This window comes from Halyomorpha halys, unplaced genomic scaffold (assembly GCF_000696795.3).
Source record: "Halyomorpha halys isolate HHAL.00 unplaced genomic scaffold, Hhal_1.1 Scaffold78.1, whole genome shotgun sequence".
Lineage (NCBI taxonomy): Eukaryota > Metazoa > Arthropoda > Insecta > Hemiptera > Pentatomidae > Halyomorpha > Halyomorpha halys.
Genome location: NW_027108467.1, coordinates 940,569 through 953,860, shown reverse-complemented (window position 1 = coordinate 953,860; position 13,292 = coordinate 940,569). Strand labels below are relative to the sequence as shown.

The following is a 13,292-nucleotide window of genomic DNA, read 5'->3' as shown; positions in this document are numbered from 1 at the left end:
AACTTTATTGTTGTTAGTTTTTTTTTTCAATAATTAAATATCATTAGGAAACAAAACCTTTTAAACCACATTAAAAAAAAAAAAATTTAACATAAAATTATATATTTAGAACAACTTTCACTTACCGCCATGGAAGGCGAGAAGTTGAAAACAATAAATTAATAATTTAGATAAATTAATTATTATCAAGGTTAAGTCTCAAAACTCTTTGAAATTTGAACCAACAATATGTAGAGATTTTAAGCAAAATTAATTTATACATGAATTTTAATAATAAAAGATAATTCAATAATAAGCCTGACCTGAGTGTATGGAAGGTTAAAAATTGTTTGTTGATAAGATAGTGTTAAGTTTATCTGTAATTAAAAGTTTTAAATATTAATGAATTATGACAAAATATGTAACTAGAGATAAGCTAAGTCAAGATTATTAATAATTAAGTTATTGTTTCATAGAGTAATATGACTTGTAATTAGTGATCTGGGCAGAATAGCTTAAAAAACGTTTTTAAATAATTGGATGTTGTTGCTAAAATTGTTTAAAATGAATGTATAATAAAAGCTGTTATTGAGATTGTCCTCGAGTATGGCCGAAACGTAGGACTGTTAAAAGAATTTATAAAGAGTCTTTAGACTTGAACTTGATACCAATTAAATTATTAAAAAAATAAATACCAATCTCAAGAAGTTGATAAGATTAAACTTTTACAGCAAATATTTTAAGTTTTCTCGAGGCGCCCACAACAAATATAAACTTTTTTTCATGCCAAGAATAAAACAGTTTAACGAAGTCGTGTACATGATTGTGATCGGACCAGTTTTGCTGCTTTCGATTTTCCAGTCTCTGAACTTCTATATCTCTATTACTCATTTATTCTACGTTAGTCAATAATGAAATTATTTCATAATTAATAACTTTTAAAAATGCTAAATGGTTAATTATTTCAATAAACAAAATGAATAGTACTTTAAAGGAAAAATTTTTGAAAAAAAATATCATCTAGGCACTTCGGCTAGTCGACTTAGTCGAAAAAGTTGCATCCTTTCAGTCAGTTTGATAAAACTTTTCGTTTATAATCTAGGTGGTTGATGACTGTTAAAAACATACAATTTTGCGAAACTTAGTTATTTCAAATCGAAGAACCTCAAAACGTATATTTCCGATGAAAACTTGAATTCGAAACTTCACACGATTACAAAATTTACCCTCACAACTATATATTCCATCTATAGGTGGGTAAAGTTCCTAAAATTTTATAAATATATGAACATATACATACCTTGGGGTAGAAAAGGTTTTTTCCCTTAATCATTTTTATCGATATTTTATAATTAACAACTTTAAACAGGCATTTCGATTGCGATTATAGGAATAATATCGAGATAGATGATTATCAAAACAGAAAACTACAAAAAGTATAACAGTTAGGAAGGTTTCATTGGCGATAACAAAAACGATACGAGACAGAACGAATAATTCAAAGAACATTTAGTAATAGAAGAGATTAGACTGATAAATAAGACTGACTAAACATGGCATTACGACGTTAGTGATAATACAAATGGTAACTTAATATATTTACAAAAATATTCGCTTTACAAATAAAAAACACGCTAAAATAAATTTAATCAATTAATAAAAAAGTACTAGAACTATTACAAAAGAAATTTTATTTATATTGCCCCCCCCCCATCCATAAAAATATTTATATTATTTTTCAATATTCAACTAGAGTCTAAGGGTTTAATTTTGTATCTCTTTTTTTAAGGAATGCACTTATTACTTTATTGAGTCATTGGAGACGTTTCGGGCAATTGCCTATCATCTAGTCCAATCCTAAATTTATATTAGAACAAAATAGATCTTATCAATCCTTTACATTCATTTTCACATCTATATAATTAAAAGGTAAAATTTGAGAATGAAATAATATAATTAAGAATTATACTTTGTTAAATAATATGTTGTAACCGCAATTTCAGAAAAGAAACAAAACAATTTTAATATCAGGACAAATCCTTTAAGGGGATGATGCAAAATAAAGGATCAATACAAAGTAATAAATAAAAATATTTAGAAATTTTCCTTTTTTCATTTATTAAAATGATTCATAGACAGTATGTAATATAATCTTTAATTACGAAAATGTAAAGGGTTGAAAAGATCTAATTTGTTTTAATATACTGATAGGATTGGACTAGATCATGAAAAATTGTCCGAAACGTCTCCAATAAGCATGAAACAAATAAAAAAATATTTCGGTAGTTATTTTATTTTTTTTAAAGGCAAAAATAGTTGTATTTGTTTGTGCACACATAAATTCAATCTTGGATTATTAATTTTTAATTTCTAATAAAATTATTTTCCATGCTAGATGAGAAGAGCTGATATAATAATAATAATTAAGATACAAAAATAATTCGATATTTGAGTATAATATTAATTACAATAAATAAATGAACTGAAATAATATGTATAACAAGATGAAAATTATAAAAAAAATAAAATAAATAAACAAAGGAAGATTCCAATGGCATGGCGTAGTTAAAAATCTATAAATAGTAACAAATAATAGTGGTCGGAAAATAACTGATAAGAGTTTCCTAAACCTCCCAACTAAATATCCAACAGTTAAAACTTTTTTTTAAATGTTTAACTATTTAAATTAACAACTAATTTTGGCAAGTTAATTATATTTATGTACTTTATTATTATATTCCGTTAGTTATTTACATTACTAAACTAACTATTTACTAACTAGTAAGTAATCTAGTATTTGAGAATTAATTTATAGTTTTAAGTCTTTCTAAACTCATTTTCAAAAACCAATATTTCCCTAAATTTTATTATTTTTTCGTCTTCGTAGATAAAATCTTATCTTGCTTTAATCAAAAGAAGGTCATATGATCCTAATTCAACACACTTTTGAACCTTACAGATTACATATTTTTGTAAAAATTAATGACAGTTGTTACAGTATAATTCCGCTTAACTGGTGTTAAAATGAAAATTGCTGATAGAAAAAAAATAACTGATTATATGGTAAATATAAAGATGGCTTATATATTCAAATAAAATGGGGGTATTCATGATGGGTATTATGTAATATATAAAAAGTTTTAACATGCTAAATGTTATGAGTATAGGATCTTGAGAAGTCCATTTAAAAGTCCATTTTATATGTTAAATGCAGAGGATCACCTAGCGGATTTTCTCACAAATGTTTAACTCTTGCTTCCAAAGCATCCATTACTTACCCATTGTTTTATTTGAGTTTTAAAAACGTCTAAAACAAGTTATTAAAACGACAACAGACACAATGGTTGTGTGACGTCATTCCCTATTTAACATACGTATTAACTGACTCTCAACCATGTCAAATGTTAATCGTTTTAATATGCTATAAGAATAAGATATTTCTCCATTAAACACACTTTAACATGTTAATCTAAAGACAACCAATACACCTAAGAGGGGTAGTATTCATGATCACGAATACTATCTCTTCTAGGTGTATTCACTATCTTTAGTTTAACACGTTTAAGTGTGTTAAATGGTAAAGTCAGTGTTAAATAGAGAAATATTTTCTTCAAGTGGCAGGTTAGAACGATATAACATTTGAGATGGTTGAGAGTCAGTTAATAGGTCTGCCAAATGTTGAATGACGTCACGTAACAGACCAGTTGAGCTTCATACCATTTTGTTTGTTGTCGTATTAGGTTACTTGTTCGTAGTTTGTGTTTTGATTGTGTTAGTATTGTTTTGGATGTTTTTATAACTAATAAAGCAATGTATGACAATAATTATAATGTACTGATAGTTGTTTATTAGCTCATCTTGATTCTCTTCCTCAAAAGTTAGATCAACAAGACATTCTGTAGCCAAACTTTCACTCACTTTAGGCATCTTGTTATAAAATGCTTTGATCAAAACTGAAAAGTAAACAATAACATGAAGTTTTGGAAGAAAAGGTTATAAAACAAGTTGATCAGAAAATCCGCTAAGAGTTCTTATGCATTTACCATTTAACATGACTTTAAATAGGGCTGCTCACAATCCTATACTTACAACATTTGACATGATAAAACATTTTACATTTAACACAACACCATGAAAATAATAATAATATTGTATAGAAATAAATTTAAAAAAAATTAGTATATCTATTTAACTTTATTACATATTAATATACCCATCAGAATCGACTGGATTTTAGAACAATTGCATCTTTAGCCCGCTGAGGGTCACATGTCAATATTTATGTATTTTATAATTTTTTTCCTTATTGAAGGTATAATTTAGGATGGGAAACTATGAAATAACGCAAAGCATCGTTAAGCTCTTTTTAGGATAAAATGTATGATTTTAATATTTGCTGCATAAAATGCATATTTTTTTACTTTTCAGCCCTAATTACATACATTTCGATTTTAATGGCCTAAATTTGACCACTTGAACTAACACTTGAAAAATAAAACAAGTTAACACAGGGGATAAATATTCCTGGATTCATTGTTATAAAGAAATGAGGTGTAGATAGTTGACCGTAAATTACTGATTGGAGAAGATGGTCAGGGGGTGCGGTCAGCAAAGAAAAACATAAAAAAAATACTTATTTATGCCGACGTTAGATAGATAGGTAGGTTAAATAGGCTTTTTATGTATATTGATTTTATAAATTAACAATAACGTCGATTTCTGTAGAATTTGTGTTTTATATACAATTTTAGAAATTTACGGCACGATTTTGATTTTTTTATTGGACTTACTACTGTATGAAAATTGGATCTCTGCTCATCGCTTATGTATTAGATGTTATATTGTATTTTATTTTTTAACTATTGTGTGACTTGAAGTATTATTGGATTTTTTCCCTTAAATCTACATCTACTTAACCGCATCCAACTACGACGGTTAAGCGAGGTTGTTCTGTATTATAAAACCTAAGTACGCGGAAGTACAAATATCGTGGCAAAAAGGTTAGGGTTGAGAATAGGAAAGCTAATTTAGAGAAAATATAAATTAAATTGGTTGAGTAATCGAGCGTTTTCCTGCAACCTGATAAGGGGAGATATAAAGTAACTCAAGGTCGATGGATACGCAATATCCCGCACATTTGCGAAAGTGTCTTCGGACTTCAATAACAAACTTCTATATATTATTTGCTTTTCAAGCTAAATATTTATTTATAAGATTCCTCAATGAAAACTGTAAACATTTATAAACTGTAAATATTTATATTTAATGCACATTCAATAGTTAGAATAACTTGATATAAACATTAAACGACGGCTCCATTTCATTAATAATATTTATTTTTATTGTTTTGTACTTAACATAGGTCATATTTATTTCAATCAAAACATCAAGTTTGCTAACTCACAAAGCACCGTTCACTGTTTACGTTCCTGATTAATTTTTTATAAATGTAAATTATGCCAAGAACGACTTATTATTATTTGAGGGTATGACGTAAGATTGAACGACCTACGCACATACTTTGTAGTTCATAAAAATACCACAAAGTCATGGATCCAACTGAGGTAAATTAGACCTCCATTCGGTTTCATGATTCATGATTTTATGGCGCTAGTTAAAAATTAGAGATTTTATTCAGACCGAAAAAGATGAATTAACGGGAGAATTTAGAAAGTTACACAACGCTGAATTGAAGGAACTGTACCTAGTGAATATAATTAAGGTTATAGGGTTGAGGTGAATAAGGTGGACGTGTAAGGCTGTAGGGCTGAGTAACGAACGTATCACTTAATGTTAATAAATACTGAACCGACGAGTAATCGTCCGAAGACTAGACTGAAACGTAGGGGTAAGAGGATTGCGTTAAAACTGATTTATAGATTTGTGTTTGGAGGGGCGTCACAGTACAGATGTATGTAGAAAATGATTGGTGGTATCGGCATCGAACCTTCGGGGGTTCACTAAGTCTTTATTATTATTATTCTTGGATGTTTCGAGGAAATTGTGTTGTCCCCCTCTTTAGCAAATTCACTGTTGGTTTAAAAAAACAATACATCTACAATTTTATATAATTTGTTAGTTCCATTCATGGTAATAAATAGAGAAAACAATTAATAAATAAAATAGTATTTTAAAATCATAATTTACTTACATAATACGTTAAAATCGTCATCATATTAATATTACATTTCGAATACTATAATTAACTATGAACGAACGGATCCCTAAAACATTAATCAACTCTGAACTGACGGGAACGACCGAAACGTAGACGGGAAGATCGTGTTAAGTCTGATTTGTTAGATACAGGTTTGGACGGGCGCCAATGGACAAACGTAAGTAGTATAGGCATCGAACCTTCGGGTTCGCTAAGCCTTTATTATTATTATTATTATTATAACAAACAACGTTACTTAATCAGTGATTTAGAACAGTAAGGAAATTTAACTTGTTGTGGTTTAATAATAGGATGTAAGTGGCGGCAGGGGGGATGTTAATAAATTTAAATTAATTATTATTTTTATAATTGGAGAAGTTTGTCGGGAGGTGCGGTCAGCAAAGAACAACATAAATAAACAAAACCATATTTATTTATTTTATGCCGACGTTTTGACCTGAGTTTCAGGTCTTCATCAGGAGTTGTGGCGTAGAAGGTAGACCACAACCCCTGATGAAGACCTGAAACTCAGGTCAAAACGTCGGCATAAAATAAATAAATATGGTTTTGTTTATTTATGTTGTTCTTTGCTCACCGCACCCCCCGACAAACTTCTCCAATCATTAATCTACGGTCAACTACCTACACCTTATTATTTTTATAGGATACAAAAGGGAATTATAATTATAAAAACCAATAGTTAATTTTATTACGCTGAAGATGTGGACACAGTAACACCAAAATGTCTAATAATACAATAAATCTGTGTGGTTCTAAACGAGCAAATGTATTTTTTTGTCTGATTTTGTACTTTTTATACAAAAAGTTTTTTAATGAGAAAATCTTTAATTCTACAAAGACCAATTCCTAATAAACTAAGATAGGTTATATCTCAGAGATTTAAAGGTTAATGTAGGTTATATTTTAAAGATTTATCAAAATCGAAGACGTTTGGTATAAAAAAAATAAATTAAAAAAAAAAAAAAAGACATTGGACCTCCTAGAACCAAGCCACAGAAATATTCAGTATCTCCATTATAAGTTTTTGACCTGTAGGCAATAATAATTTTTAAAACCAAAGAAACAGTATACTTTAATAATGTTCTTCTTACCCCTGTAGAACAGATCCGCTACCTTGGACTACACCTGGACAAACGACTAACTTGGAATCCTCATACAAGATTGAGAACACAGGTCGATTATAACATTTACTAGACATACAGTCTAAACTTCCACCATAAAAGACTGATCTACATGACTATTATAAAGCCAGATACTAATCTTTCCATGATAAAACTTCCCAAGCAACTCGTTTCTAACCTGGCTTCTCCTTCATTACCTAATGATCATCCTAGGCGTCTGAAGAGAAGATGGCCTGGAGATCTTCTCCAGAAATGTTTTTGGAGCTCTATCAATGGGTAGATCCTCCAAATGTTTATATCTTGTCATTATACCGCTTACAGGAAATTTACTTGATGTATATATTTTTTTATAAAGTTGTAACAATAAATAAATTATTTAAAAAGAAAAAAATCTATGAAGAAAATTTTTAAAAAATTACAGATAGTTAAAAGAGAAATAAATTCTGTGAAACGGTAAAAATTATAATAGCAAGAACGTTAACGTATAATTAAACAAAAATTGATTTAAATAAATTAAAAATTAAATTGTTGATAAAAATGATAAAACGCTAGGACGTTAACTTGTAATAAAAAATAAAATAAAATTAATAAAAGTTAGAATTTTATTAATAAAAAACTCTTGGGAATTATAGAGGTATTTTATTTAATCTATTACTTCTTATAAAATATTGTAGTTTAAGTTTTAACTGATAACACTCTAATAAAAACGTCACATGTTTAAGAGTCTGTGACCAAATACCGTTAACCGCTGAGATAATGAACATAAAACTTTTTGGAATGAAATTTTTAGATTGTTTAGTTATATTAATATAATATCCTGCAACTCAATTTATTTGATATAATGATCTTAGCGGCAAATATTATTTTGAACTCCCTGGGATCCATACATCATCACCTGCATGGAAATTAACTCGGAGATTATTCACTGTTTTTTTGTTTTTAATTTTTGGACCTGTCGATTTGTGTTTTAACTTATTTATTCATTAAATTATTTTTTTTTATTTATTTTTTTTTTGTGAACTGATCTACTGCGCTGACTATTATGTCTTTGGTTTGATTTTACATTGCTATCTGATAATATTTCTAAGTTTAATTTCTTTAATGGATCGAACCTGGGTAGCGGATCACGAGAGGGGGGAGGTCTGGGAGAGTGAAATAAGGAGAATAAAATTGTCAAAATAGAATGAAATTCTTAAATAGAAATAAAAATAAAAATATTTGTATTTAGTGTGTAGACGAGTATTGATCATAAAAGGAAAAGGTAGGGGAAAAAAATATTGTTGTATCATGTGAATATATGTCCATTCCTGGAGTGATTGGTGTGCTGTGTATTGTAGCAACGCAATGTATTGGGTTGTAAAATAAGTTCGTAGCGTTTTTTACTGGTGATTCCAATAAAAACTTCAGATTCTTGTAAATATTTTAAATCAATTATATATGACCCATTTTGATCTATCCATCTTTCAGGGCATTTTTGTTGTCAAATTCCGTCCTCCCAGAGCTTCTCAGATTTTTGCGCGATGTGCGTTTTGGAGTCCTCGAGGGAATTAAAGTGTTACTCGTTAAGAGAGCTTTGAAGGGCCCGAAATAAGTGAAAATCTGTTGGGGCAAGGTCTGGTGAATAAGGTGGGTGGGGGATCACATCCCAGCCAAACTTTAATAATTTCTTCCGGGTCTGCAAAGACACGTGAGGACGGGCGTTATCGTGATGGAAAATTATGCCTTTGCGATTATGAGACACAAATGATTTGAGACACTTGCATGAGATATGCTAAGCGTTTCTGCGATATTCCGTGTCGTAGAGTGAGGGTTGTCTCTGACCAATGCTTGAATTTGGCCATCATCAACAGTTGAAAGACGACCCGAGCAAACCACTTACGGGCGGTGCTTTCTTTATCCTAAGGCATTATCACCATTCACACTGCAAATTTTGTTTACCGTCTGTGCAGCAGATTTTCTTTTTTTGTAATAAAAAAAATTATTAAATGTAGAAATTTTTTTTTTTTAATTTATTTGTTGATATTTACAACTGTATAAAAAAATACAACCAGTAAATTTGATCATAATGACATAATGATATGATACAGGATGTAGAGAAACTACCCAGTAGTAGAACTCTAAAAACATTTTACAATATAAGGTCACGAGGCCATCTTCTTTTCAGGCGCCTTGGATGATTGCCAGGAATGGAAGAGGAAGCAAAGTTAGAAACGAGTGGGTTTGGGTAGTTAGGGAGTTTATTATGGAAGGAATAATATCGGGTTCGGGCTAGATCGGTTACATAAGGAACATTTGGGTCTTTATGGATGGTTTTATTAGTAACAAAATAAGGAGCATTGAGGATTTTACGAAGGATTTTGGATTGTAAAGATTGGATACGAGAGGAATTCGAAGGTTTAGTGGAGCCCCAAAGGTCAAAAATGTAGAAAATGAATTTTTTTTTTCTCTTTCATTCTGAGCAAGCGAAATACCACTTTAAGATAAGGAATATCGGTTGAAACTGATGCATAAAAGCACTCCAACTAATCCTTTTTTAGTATATATAAAAATTATTGACCAAGTAAACGTGATTTTATAAACACAGAGAGAGGATTAAATTGAATTTTGAAAAACGATACGAATTTTTTTTTCGCAACCCAATATTTGGGCAGCATGGCTAAATAAAGCATTTCTCCCTAAATGCCCAGAATATAAATCATTTATGCTTGAAGAAGTTTGTCGGGGGGTGCGGTCAGTAAAGGACAACATAAATAAACAAAACCATATTTATTTATTTTATGCCGACGTTTCGACCTGAGTTTCAGGTCTTCATCAGGGGTTGTTGCGTAGAGGGAAGATTGGTAACGAATTATTTATAACTGGACATTTATATTATGTCCAGAATATAAATAATTCAAACAGGAAAAGCAAACACGAATTTCGAGGGTAGTCCCACAGTAACATAATTTTATTCTCATAAATTAGAGACAATTACATTTTTGAATCCAAAAGAGCATAATATTTAATAATTAAAAATGAATAGGTTATTTGAAAAACAATAATTCCGCACATTAGTTGAAGTTATCGAAATTTTCGTGATTTTCTAAAAAAAAAAAAAAAAATCTGAAGAACAAGACGAAAATTAGGAATTTTTTTTTTATTTTTCTGTTACAATAAAAATTCGTATTTTAGGATTTCAAATATAAAGAATATTTAGTCCTGACAAGAATACAACAGTTTAACAAAAGATAACTAAGCCATAATGCAATAATGCAATCAGAAATGTTCATGAGTTCACATCTTTTTCCGTAGGAATCGGGTATTTTTATGTTTCTTTTTTTTATCTTATAGTTATTTATAAAATTCTTTTATATTTTGCATTTATACAGTATTTATAATTGCTAATAATAAGAACTAATTTTTTTTCAAACTGATTATATAGGTTTTTGTTTTTCGGAACTGGTTATGGTTTGAAGTGTACATAGCCCCTTCTAACATCTAGGTATCTCAGTTAATAATTGGATTTTGAGGTTATAATACCTCACACTAGGTAGATTGCCTATCTACCTAGTGTGAGGTATTATCGAGTAATAGACCCCTTTCATCCACACAAAAGATTCTAAATATCAAAAAATGTTACATTGCCCCTTCATATAACATAACTTTGCTAATTATAATTAGTTTTATGCTAGTTCAATTTTACGTTAATAAATTAACAGTAACAGTAACAATAGCTATATACTGGTTCCAACTGGCTATAAAGTAAATTACCCCCACAGTGACATCGTGGGTACTTTCCCCTATCAGAGAAAGCCACTTCCCCATCGGCTGCAAGCTGACAATCTGTAACAACTATTTAGCCAAGATGAACTACAATTCGTACATAATCTGCTAAATGCCCACAGTGCATACTACATTTTATTGAAGATAGTCTCTATAAAATATATCAGAGCTCTTAAAATCTGAAATGTATGTAGCTTTTTTTTAAATTGATTGAATAGATAAGCGGATTTGAACTGATAATAAACCACTTCAAAAGAAAAATGAATATATTTTTTTAGTAATAACCGAACTCGTATTACGGCAAAATGCCATCTGTTGCATTTAGATCAAAATTTAAAATTCACTAGTCAGGAAACCTAGGGAAGCTATTCTTGCTATAACGCACTCATGTGACTAGTACGTTGGAAAGAGTACCACAAGAGAGACAGGATGTCTACTAAGGGTGCCAAAGTCAAATAATAAATAATGATAAGATGTACAGCGAAAAGTATTAATAAACATTTTTTTTTGTAAGTTAATAATAGAGTGATACAGGCGTGTAGAGAAACTACCAATTGGTAGCACTCTAATAGCGTTTTTACATTAGAAGGTCTCGAGGCCATATTCTTTTCAGGCGCCTCGGATTGTCAGAAATGGAAGAGGAAGCAAGATTAGAAACTAGTGGGTTTGGGAGTTTATAATGGAAGGATTGATGTCTGGGTTGGACTAGATCGGCTATGTATGGAAACATTAAGGTATTATTTATGTATGATTTTATTTGTGATGAAGTAAGGAGCATTGAGGATTTTACGAAGGATTTTGGATTATAAGGATTGGATAAGAGAGGAATTCGAAGGTTTAGTGAAGCCCCAGAACTCAACTCCGTATGTCCAGATAGACGTTATATAGGGTTTTTTTTTAAGCCCGATAGAACTTGAAATTGTAAAAAATAACACAAAAAATTAAATTGTAATCAAAATTTTTTTTTTATTCGAAAGATCAATACGTGACATTAACATTTGAAAATGATTTCGGGCATATGGGCACCGCGGCTGTTCTTGACGAAGCGCATTCTGTAAAATTGTGTTCAGCGATGAGGCGCATTTTTGGCTTAACGGGTTTGTTAATAAGCAAAATTGCCGCATATGGTCGTGCGATTTGACACCTCTCGATTATTTCCTGTGGGGCTACGTGAAGTCACTGGTTTATGCTGATAAACCAGCAACAATTGACGCCTTGGAGGCCAGCATTGTTCGTGTTATTCGTGACATACGGCCAGCAGTGCTCGAAAAAGTGGCCCAAAATTGGACGTCCAGAATGCGCTTCGTCAAGAACAGCCGCGGTGCCCATATGCCCGAAATCATTTTCAAATGTTAATGTCACGTATTGATCTTTCGAATAAAAAAAAAATTTTGATTACAATTTAATTTTTTGTGTTATTTTTTACAATTTCAAGTTCTATCGGGCTCAAAAAAACACCCTATAATAGTGATGTAATGGACTGGAAGTTTAGACCGTTTGTCTAGTAAATATTATAATAATCGGAATCGACGTGCAGTTTCCTGTCTTTTCAGTCTTGAATGAGGATTCCAAGTTATTCGTTTGTCCAGGTGTAGTCCAAGGTAGCAAATTTGTTCAACAGAGGTAAGAGCAACACTATTAAAGTATACCGTAGGGCAGTCGGCAGGTTAACATTTAATAAACATGAATTACAAAAAAGTATTAGACATATACAGTATAAACTCTGTAATCCGAAAACTCCAGTAATGAAAACTGCCATTAAAAAAAAATTTAAGAAAGCTCAGGAAATAATGACATTTTTTGTTTTCAAGGAAAGGTGCACATGCGTAAGGGACATTATTAAATTCCCAATCATAGCATAAGTTATTTTAATCACCGTGGAAATTTATACAAAGCATCGGGTAATCTAATTCCTATGGAAGTGTTCATAATATATTTTATTGGAGTTATAAATAAACAATCTGTATTGTATAAATCATTTGATTGAGTAAAAATAATTTAATTAATAGTAGAAATATCTATAATACTAATTTTGTTGGTGAACTCATTTGTTTTTTTAGTTTAATTCAGTTATAAAGTAGCAGTTTCCATGAAATTTGCTAAAATGAATTGATTTATAGTTGTTTAGACAAATGCGCAAAATTTATATTCATGTGTGAATATCATAAAAACTACTGATATTTCAGTACATTTTTATGAAATGTTGCCTTTTAAAAAGCTATATCTTGAGAACTATTGGACGTAAATAGCTC

General features: G+C 30.2%; 1 protein-coding gene across 12 annotated transcripts in view; it reads right to left on the bottom strand.

The window, feature by feature from the left end:
- Tlk (Tousled-like kinase) overlaps window positions 1-13,292 on the bottom strand; it is a 277,166-nt gene that overhangs the window by 24,367 nt on the left and 239,507 nt on the right. The window lies entirely within an intron of this gene.